General features: G+C 38.5%; 1 pseudogene; it reads right to left on the bottom strand.

Annotated features, from left to right (window-relative positions):
* Positions 1-1,256: 1,256 nt before the first annotated feature.
* On the bottom strand, positions 1,257-10,057 carry LOC100964985 (annotated as a pseudogene).
* Positions 10,058-10,870: the final 813 nt, after the last annotated feature.

Raw genomic sequence — 10,870 nt, 5'->3', positions numbered from 1 at the left:
GGGATGCTTGTTCCTGTGGTATTTTGATGACAGTGGTGATTTGGGATTCTGGTTGGTGTATCTGTATAGAATTTTTGCCAGTTTGCAGCTGTGGTGTTTTGATGACAGTGAGTTGGGATGCAGATTGCTGTCTGTCCGGATCTCGACCAAGCTTTTGGTTGTAAGGGTTCTTGACAATTACCAGGTCCTCATCTTTGATAGGAAAAGTCTTGTGGGTTGCAACTTGGGGAGCAGGTGCTTCATATGCAGAATAAGCAGGTATTTTTTTTATCCCTAGATATTTTGTTGACATTTTATATTCACTTTGGTGTATTTCTTGATCAGCATTTTGAATGTCATCTTCTTTTTGGATCTGAAAACTGCCTTGTGTTTTGATTTGTGGCCAATCTTGTCCACCGTAGAGTGCTCGTTTTTTTCTTATTACATGAACCAGTGGCCTTCCTTCTGCATTCAGATGTTGGTTTGGCATTAGCTTTACATGTAGGCCATACTCTTGATTTTCACAAGGATTTTGTATCTCATTATTATTCTCATTATCTATATGGTATACAGGTAGTGAGGTACCGTGGTCTTTTGCTTCATTCTTAGTTTTGCCTTGTTTTCCATTTTGATAAGGTCCTAACATATTCCTTTCATATTGCATATGCCAATTAACTTGATTATATTTTTGTTTCCAGTTATTATTGTCCACATGCTCTTCACTGTGAATGAGCAAATGTTTTTGGGATCCAGCTTCTTGTGTGCCTTTTTTTCCAAAAGAGTGTTCATCTTTTACTTCACGTAGCAATTTATATGATCTACCAGGTAATTGGCCTTTGGTTCCACCTGCTAATGGTTAACAAGAAGGTAGGCATTTGATTATCTCCAAAGTTCTCTTCCAACTCTTAACTCCCTTCTTCCCCCAACAATTACTAATATTTCCAGTAATTGGATTCTTCTCAAGGAGAAGACTCTCTGCCCAAATAAGTTACTCCTTGCACCCTGAATACCCTTAAAGGCCATTGTCTCTCAGTAATTTTCCCCCATTCTCACCCTCTCCACTTACCATAAAATCCCATCACAGTTGATTGCTTTTCAAGGATCAGGAGCAGAGAAAAGGCAAAGAAGATGGTGGACTTCATCTTACCCCCAAATCCTAAGCCTAAGGCTGAGTTGATCTCTTCCTTTATACGTCCCTGGAGTGGGTGTGCCATGGGTGGAGCTGAAGTTACAAAAGGCACTGCCCCTTCTTAGCTTATCAGTAAATGCCAATTTCCTCACCCCTGCTTGGTAGGAGACAAGGTCAAAATCCCCAGGGCTTTAGCACAGGAACATAATGTCAGAGGCCTTTTCTTACCTTCAGAAACCCCAGCAAAGTTTTATCAATTCTTAGAGATCATTGTGCTAAATCTCCTACATTTTATAGAAGAAATATAGTTCAGAGAAGGAAAGAAACTCACTTCAGTTCACAAATTAATCAGTATGTAAGCAAACCTTTATATTCTAAGTCTCCTTCCATGTTGCAATCATTTAAATCCCCCATTATAGATAGTACCCTGTAGTTCTCCTTGTTTGAAAATGATCTTGAGATACATCCTACCATGTTTCCCTGAAAATAAGACCTACCCCCCAAATAAGCCCTAGCAGGATTTCTATGCATTTGTTAAATATAAGCCCTACCCTGATAATAAGACCTAGTGATGAGTGTGGCTATGCAGCATATCTGCATTTTGCCATGCAGCATATTTGCAGCCACTCCATGCATTTCGGCGCAGAGACATCCTCTGAAAATAAGCCCTAGTGTGTCTTCTTCAGAAAAAATAAATATCAGACAGTGTCTTATTTTGGGGGAAACATGTTATTATACCTGAGAAGGAGCAATTATAGAGGTAGAAAGACACAGAGTGAATGAAACTTTATGGAATTCAAAGAAAAAAGTTTCAGAAAGTAAACTGGTACAACAATGTTAAAAGTGGCAGTGAAATTTGTGATGATAAAGGCTGACATGTGTCCAAAGTTTTTTTAAACTTTAATTCTTGCTAATAACATTGACAAGAGAAGAGTAATACAGTTTTGTTGAGTTGTCAGATGATGAGAAACAACCTTTTCAAGAAGTCTGAATTTAGAGTAGAGTGAGAATTGAGGCTATACCTGGAGGGAGAGGTGAACTCCAGGGATGTTTTTGAGGATGGGAAATTTTAACTTTTAAGAATGATAGGAGCAGTTGTGGGAAAAAGAAGTAAAAGTTTTGGTTTCCAAATTGGGTTCTCTTCATGAATCTATCTAAGCAACAACAACAAAACTGTTTTAATTAAGAAAAGAGTCTACTTAAATAGTAAGCAACTAAAACCCCCAAGAGGCTTTGTGAATGTTTGCCACCATTGATAAATGTACTAATATATCAAGAAAGGATTAAAAGAGAAAATTTTTACCTTGCGTAGAAATGTATATTTTTGCAATTGGGAAAACATACTGAATGGTCCAAACAACATTCTTTTTCTTTGATCTATGAAGACTGGGGTATTGGCAAACCACAGTGGAAGAAGAAATTCTCCCTTTGATGACCCTGTATACATTTGCAACACCATGGAGGGAAAAATGTCTGTTCTGGGGGAAAATATCTTGAAAACATATTTCTAATTATTCTATTCTAAAATATTATTATTCCTGTAGGGAAATCTACATGGATGAGGAAAAGGAAAAGATCAACCATGTTTTAATGTAAGGAACATAGATAAAATGCACTGAGTCTTCAAACATAGGACATGTAAGCTACATGGTTTCACTATAAGCCATTCTGAACTCCTACCAAGGTTTTCTGTAATAAAAATATTGCCCTAGGGTGGTAGTATTTCCCTAGGGCAGAGACTCCAGTAGATAAGGTTGATGTTATCCTGAAAGAAAATTGCCTACCATGCCCACTAATCTTTGTAGTCTTCTCTACATGTCCCTTGAGAAAATACCAGGAACCAGGCTCGGTGCCTGTGGCTCAATCGGCTAAGGCACCAGCCACGTACACCTAAGGTGGCGGGTTCGAATCCCCAGCCCGGGCCCACCAAACAACAATGATGGCTGCAACCAAAAAATGGCCAGGTGTTGTGGCGGGCACCTGTGGTCCCAGCTACTTGGGGGGCGGAGGCAGGAGACTCGCTTGAGCCCAGGAGTTGGAGGTTGCTGTGAGCAGTGAAGCCATAGCACTCCCCTCAGGGGGACAGCTTGAGGCTCTGTCTCAAAAAAGAAAAAAGAGAAAATACCAGGAACCCTACATTCCAAGATTACTAGTAGAAGAAAGGATCTGATGATATAGATCTTACTTATGGATCCAAGAACAAAACCCTTCTGTAATCTAGCATGCATAAGATACAGATAAAACACAGAGAAGCAAGATTTGCAAAAACAAATCAGGAAAATACAAAGTGATAATATTATGAGATTATCACACTTACATCAGAATAGAGTTCAATAAAAACTGAAAAAACATTTAAAAATCAAAAAAGAAATGTATTGATAAAGATGAAAGAAATCAGTGACTTGGAAAGCAGAAAAATGGCATGAGTGATATGTATATCCTAGATATAATATCAAGATGGGGAAGGGATCCAAAGATTTGTACTCTTAGAGAAATTTTTTAAAAGGGTAAATATTTAAAATGCTCAAAATTGACATAAGAATCTGAAAATATTATGCTTAGAGAACAAAAGTGAAGAGTTTAAAATGTTTTGGTCAATTCTATGCAAAATTATTTGACATCTTAGACAAGATCTTAAAAATAGAGTGGACAGAATGCAGAGCATAGTAGAATAGAATTCCCCAACAATTGTCCTCCCACTGAAACTAAGTTTAATAAATATGTACCCACAGTAACCCCTCCACAAGAGCTAAGGAAACCAGGTAAGAGATTTTTGAACTTGGTATAAGACAATAATAGGAAAAGATATTGAATAGAGCAGAAAGAGAAGTTTTATATTGCCTGCCTCACCTCTAGTCCAATCTCAGGCAACACCATATTAAAAGAGACACTATTTGGGGAAAATGAAAGGAAGTAAGCCCAGGACCCTTCCACGGAACATAATAATATGCCTTCAACAGTAAAATTCATCACCAGGAGGACCCTCATGACTCCTGAGACAAAGCCAAAACCACAGTCTGAGTACCTAGACCTATCCTGGCACCAGATGGAAATCCATCATCCTTGCGAGGTGAACTTGAGTTGTAGCCCACAGCACTGCCAGCTGATTATAGAAGCCACAGAGATAGCATGCTTCAGCAGGTAGGGGTTGGCAGTCCAGTGCTATGCCAGCCTTGGTAGCCAAGAGATTCCAGCCCAGGGTAGCACAAGCAAATGTGGTCCTGAGCTTATGACATTTCTAGGTGCTTCCATGGCTAAAGCAGTCAGGGGTTTAGGAAGAACAACAGATAAGCTGCTTAGAATTTCTGAACAGGCTTACTGTTGAAGGATGTTCTCAGAGAAAATGAGACTGCAAAGACTAGAATAAGCACTTCAATGTGCAGACACCATGCATGTTGCAAGGATTAAGAACAATTAGGAGAAAATACCATAAGCAGACAAAATATGGTGCCAATGTTTGACCCCCAAAAGATGAAAATGTATGCACTGCTTGAAAAATAAATCAAAAGAGCTATTACAAGGAAGCTCAATGAGCTTTAAGAAATTAGAGAAACAATTAAATGAAATGAGGAAAACAATAAATACCCAGAATGAGAAATTTGATACAAAGATTGAAATAATACTAAAAAATCAAATGGAAATCCTGGAGCTGAAAGACACAATGAATGAAAAGAAAAATGTAATAGCATCAGTACCAGAACTGACCCATCCCTGCCACCGCTGGGGCCTGAAGATAGGCTGACATGGCATCCTTGCTCCTGGCAAAGCCAGAGCCTTTACTAACAACTGTACCTTAAGCCACTGAGAAAATCACAGATACCAACTGATGCTATTTATAGTTAAAGACATCATACAAAGAGTACACTACTGCACATATCCAGAATCAAAACCAAGGTTCCCTACCCATCATCAGGAAAAGAAGTTCTTTGGCTATAAAAGCAAATTCAAAACATTGGAAGATGTGACTGTTATACCAGATGTGCAGATATAAATGTAATGATGCAAGAAACAGAAAAAAGCAAGAAAATATAACACCTCAAAGGAACACAGCAATTGTGCAATAGATTCCAATAAAAAAAACTTATGAACTCTCAGAAAAAGAATTTAATGTGTTGATATTAAATAAGCCCAGTGAAATACAAGGGAATACAGGAAAACAATATAAAGAAATAAGAAAAACAATTCAATATATGAATGACAATAGATACCTGCAGTACCTAACCACTTAGCCATAGATCAATACTGGTCCATGGCCTGTTAGGACCAGGTCACACAGCATCACTGCCTGAGCTTTGCCTCCTGCTCCACCCACCTCCAGTCATGGAAAAATTGTCTTCCATGAAACCAGTTCCTGGTGCCAAAAAGGTTGGAGACTACTAATAGATATCATTTGAAAAGGACCAAATAGAAATTTTGGGACTAAAGAAATCATTAAATAAAGTTCAAAATACATTTTAAAATTTCAACAATGGACTAGATCAAGTAGAAAAAGGAATTTCAGAATTTGAAGACAATACTTTTAAAATAACCCAATCAGGTAAAAATAAAGAAAAAGAATTTATAAAAAAGAATGAACAAAGAAAGCCTCTAGCACAACATAAAGCAATGAAATATTTGAATTTTCAGTGTGTCAGAAAGAAAAGAGAGAGTTAAAGAGATATAAAATCTGTTTATAAAATAATACCCCCAAACTTCCTAAGTCTAGAAAGACATTTGAGCATCCAGACATAGGAAGCTAGAGCTCTCAAAACAGATACAATTCAAAAAGGTAATTTCCATAGCATACCATGTCCAAACTGTCAAAATTCAAAGGCAAATAAAAAGTTCTAAGAACAACAGAGGAAAAACATCTAGTTACTTAAAAAGGAAACTCCATCAGATTTACAGCAGATTTCTAAGCACAAAAGTTTGCCTGTCAAGAGAAAATGGAAGTGCTGAAAGAAAAGCAAGCCTTGCAGCCAAGAATACTATACCCAGAAAAGTTATTCTTCAAGTGAAGGAGAAATAAAGTATTTCTCCAACAAGCCAAAGTCAGGAACTGGCCACCAAACTGACTCTATAAGAAATGCCTAGGTGTTTCCATGTCCTACACCTGGAAATGAAAGAATATTTGCCATCATGAAAACACACAAAAGTATAAAAATATTACCACTAGAGGAAACCATCAAACAATGATAAACAATAAGAGAAAAAGAAAAAAACCCAAAGGATATAAAACAACCAGAAATAAATTAATAAAATGACAGCAATAAACCTTCTCATGGTAATAATGTTATATGTAAATGGATTAAACTTTCCACTTAAAAGATAGACTGGCTAAATGAATAAAAACAAATGACCCACTATATACTGCCTACAAGAAACTCATCATACCTATGAGTCTATACACATATATAGACTGAAAGTAAACAAACAGAAAAAGAAATTCCATGCAAACAGAAACCAAAGGTGAGTAGGAGTATTTATATTGGATAAAATAGAATTTAAGTAAAAAACAAAAAGAGGCAAAGTAGGCCATTGTATAATGATAAAGGAACAAATTCAGCAAGAGAACAATACATATCCTAAATATATATGCACCCCAAACCAAACCACCCAGATATAAAAGTAAATATTATTAGATCTAACGAGAGATAGACACCAATACTATAATAGTTGAGGACTTAACACCCCACTCTCAGCATTACACAGATCATCTAGATAGTAAATTTAAAAAGAAACGCTTGATTTAAAGTGAACATTAGAATGAATGGACTTAACATTTACAAAACATTTCATTCAACAATTTCAGAATATATATTCTTCTCTTCAGCACACAGAACATTCTAAAGGATAGACTATATGTTAGGCCATAAATAAAGTATCAATAAATTTTTGAAAATCAAAGTTATATCAAGTATCTTTACAGACTACAATGAAATACCTAGAAATCAATAACAAGAGGAATTAAGGAAACTTTACAAATACATGGAAATTAAACAACATAGTCTTAAGTAGTCATTGAGTAAAGGAAGAAATTAAGGTGGCAATTAAAAAATTTTAAAACAAACAAATCAAAACACAATACATCAAAACTTATGGAATACCATAAATGAAGGAAATTTACACAGATAAATAATCTACATAAAAAAGTAGAAAGATTTGCACCAAGTAACTAGAAAAGCAAGAACAAATCAAACTCAAAATTAGTAGAAGAAATAATGGAGATCAGAGAAGAACTAAACAAAACAAAGACTAAATCTGAAGAATCAAATAAAAGGTTGTTTTTGAAAAAATAAACAAAGTTAATTAGCCGCTAGCTAGACTAGCCAAGAGAAAAAGAGAAAGGACACAAATGAACAAAACCCAAAATCAAAAAGGAGACATTACAATTGATACCACAGAAATATAGAACATCATCAGAGACTATTATGAACAACCATACACTAACAAACTATTAATAGAAAACCTAAAGGAAATGGATAAATTTCTGGAAACATGCAACCTACCAAGACTCAGGAAGAAGTCAAAAACTGAACACAGCAATAACAAGTAATGAGACTGAATTAGTAATAAAAGTCTCCTAACAAAGAAAAGTCAAGAACTTGATGGCCTAACTGCCAAATTCTACTAATGTCTCAAAGAAAAGCTAACACCAATACTCCTCAAACTATTCCAAAAAGTTTAAAAGTAGTTAATTCTTCCTAATTCATTCCATGGGGCCAAAATTAACCCAACACCAAACCAGACAAAGGTGCAACAAAAAAATAAAACCCACTGAGCCACAGGCACTCAGTAAGTAGGGCACTGGCCCCATGTACCAAGGGTGGCCGGTTCAAACCCAGCCCCAGCCAAACTGCAACAAAAAAATAGCAGGGGTGCCTGTAGTCCCAGCTACTTGAGAGGCTGAGGCGAGAAAATCTCCTAAGCCCAAGAGTTGGAGGTTGCTGTGAGCTGTGACTACAAGGCACTCTACCAAGAGTAACAAAGTGAGACTCTGTGTCTAAAAAATAAAGAAAGAAAAAAAGAAAACCATAGGCTAATAACTCTGATGAGCGTTAACACAAATATCATCAACAAAATTGTAGCAAACTGGATCCAAAAAGAAATCAAAAAGAGAGTGCACCATAATCAAGTATGAGTTATCCCAGGGTAGCAATGATGCTTCAACATACATACGTCAATAAACATGATACATCACATCAACAGAATAAAAAAAAAAACATATGATAATCTCAATTGATGCAGAATAAACATTTGATAAAATTCAATATCCTTCATGGTAAAAACCCTCAATAAAGGATTGGACCAGAACATGAATGGACCAGAACATAATGAAGGCCATATATGACAAACTCACAGCTAACATCATACTTGTTCCTCTAACTGGAACAACATAAGAAGGCCCACTTCTATGAGTCCTACTCAATATAACACTGAAAGTCCTAGCCAGAGTAACCAGGCAAGAGAAAGAAATAAAAGGAACTCAAATTGTCTCTCCTTCACTGAGTGTTGAGTCAGATATAAACACAACAATAACAACAAAAACCAAATTGTCCATTTTGGCAGATATGATCGTATATCTAGAAAAACCCCAAGGATTCCACCATTAGTTTGATGGGCTTTCCTTTATAGATGACTAAATGCTTTTCTTTTGCTAATTTTCTTTCTTTCTTTTTTTTTTTTTTACCTGGCCTGTACATTTTATTGGCAGGTCAGAAGAAGAGCAAGGGGTAAGTATCCTTCCCTTCCCATGCTCCCAACCCAGGGAAATCCCTCTGCAGGAGCCCTTGGACATGGGTAGGTTGTTATAGGGGGCCTCCTGGCCCTCAAGCATGCTGCAGTATGTGGCAATCTCCTGCTCCAGCCACGACTTGATGTTGATGAGCCACTGGTAGTCCTGGTTCTGAAGCTCACTGTCAGCACACACATCATCTACCTGGGATTCAAGACTGCTGATCAGCACCTAGATCTGCACCAACTGGGCTCCATAGTGGGCCTCTGTTTCCGCCAGTGTACCTTCTAGGGCAGTTTTCATGCTCAGCTGCAACTGCAGCTCAATCTCAAGACCCCGCAGGATACGCTGCAGGTCAATGACCTCAGACTTGCTAATCTGGAGCTGCTCCTTGTGGCCCGTGACCTTCTGGTTCAGTGTGTCCATCTGGGTGGTGAACAAGGTTTCCACATCCTTACGGTTCTTCTCAGGCATGACCTCATATTGGCTTTGCATGTCACTTCACATGATTGGCTTGGCAAGATCGATGTCCAGAGCAGAATCCACCTCCACATTGACCTGGCCACCAGCCTGGCCCCTCAGGACACTGACTTCCTCCTCGTGGTTCTTCTTCAAGGTAGGCCAGCTCCTCCTTCAGGCCTTCAATCTGCATCTCCAGGTCAGCTCTGGCCAGGGTCAGCTCATCCAGCACCTGGCGCAGGCCACTGATGTCGGCCTCCACACTCATACACAGGGCCTGCTCCATCTGAAACTTGGTTTGGAAGTCATCTGCAGCCAGACGAGCATTGTTGATCTGCGGGACAATCTTGGAACTCTCAATGGTGGCACCACAAATCTTGTCCCGCAGGTCCTCGATGGTCTTGAAGTAGGGTCTGTAGTCGTGGGAAGGCCTGGGCCCCTGCTTCTGGTACCAGTCATGGATCTTCACCTCCAGCTTGTGGTTGACTGCCTCCAGGGAGCATACCTCATCCAGGTAGGAGGCCAGGTGGTCGTTAAGGTTCTGCATGGTGGTCTTCTCATTGCCCACCAGCAGCCCGTCAGACCTGCCAGAGCACTGGCAAAGACCCCAGTGTAGCTGCTGCCATAGCCCCAGGAGGACAAGGATATCAAGTGGGCAGAGGACACAGACATGCCCTGTCCACCGGAGCACCAGTGGATATTGGGCTCATGGAGCCGCCTCCCAGCCCACTGAAGGACGTGGTGGCCGGCGACTGGCGATAGCTATAGGAAGTCATGGTGAGGCAGAGGACTGAGCAACACTGGCCAGTGGAGCTGCGATCAGGGGGAGAGTCACTAATTTTCTCTTTCACTTTAACTATAGTCATTCTGATTATAGTATGCCATGATGAAGTCCTTTTTGCAATTTATTTGCTTGGGAATCATTGGGCTTCCTGTATCTGAATGTCTCTTTTGGTAGTCTGGGGATGTTTTCATGAATTATTTCCTCAAATGAGCTTTCTAAACTTTTTAATCACTCTTCTCTCTTGGGAATACTGATCATCTGTAAATTCAGTCACTTTATGTAGTCTCAGATGTCTTGAGGCTTTTCTCATTCTTTTTTGCTTATTTTTGTCTGGATTATTTCAAAAGGCCTGTCTGCAAGTTCTGAGATTCTTTTATTATGCTTGGTATAGTCTATTCTTAAAGCTTTCAAATGTGTTTTGTATTTCTTTCAAGGACTTTTTCAGCTCTAGAATTTCTGTTTGATATCTATCTCCCTTGGTAAATTTCTCATTCATATACTGAATTGACTTTCTGATTTCTTTGTATTGATATTCATATTTCTCTTGCATCTTTTTGAGCTTCTTTAATAACAATATTTGGAATTATTTATCTGGAATTACTAGAAATTCTTTATGAGTAGGATCTGTTGCTAGATAATTGTTGTGATCCTTTAGTGATATTTAATGGTTTCTGTATCTTCCATTAATATCTGTGAGCTCGGCGCCTATAGCTCAACTGGCTAAGGCGCCAGCCATGTACACCTAAGGTGGCGGATTTGAATCCCCAGCCCAGACCCGCCAAACAACAATGACGGCTGCAACTAA

The sequence above is a fragment of the Otolemur garnettii genome, unplaced genomic scaffold (assembly GCF_000181295.1).
Source record: "Otolemur garnettii isolate 467f Iridium unplaced genomic scaffold, OtoGar3 scaffold00023, whole genome shotgun sequence".
Classification (NCBI taxonomy): Eukaryota; Metazoa; Chordata; class Mammalia; order Primates; family Galagidae; genus Otolemur; species Otolemur garnettii.
The sequence above is the reverse complement of the archived record's forward strand: the minus strand, read 5'-3'. Positions and strand labels throughout refer to the sequence as shown.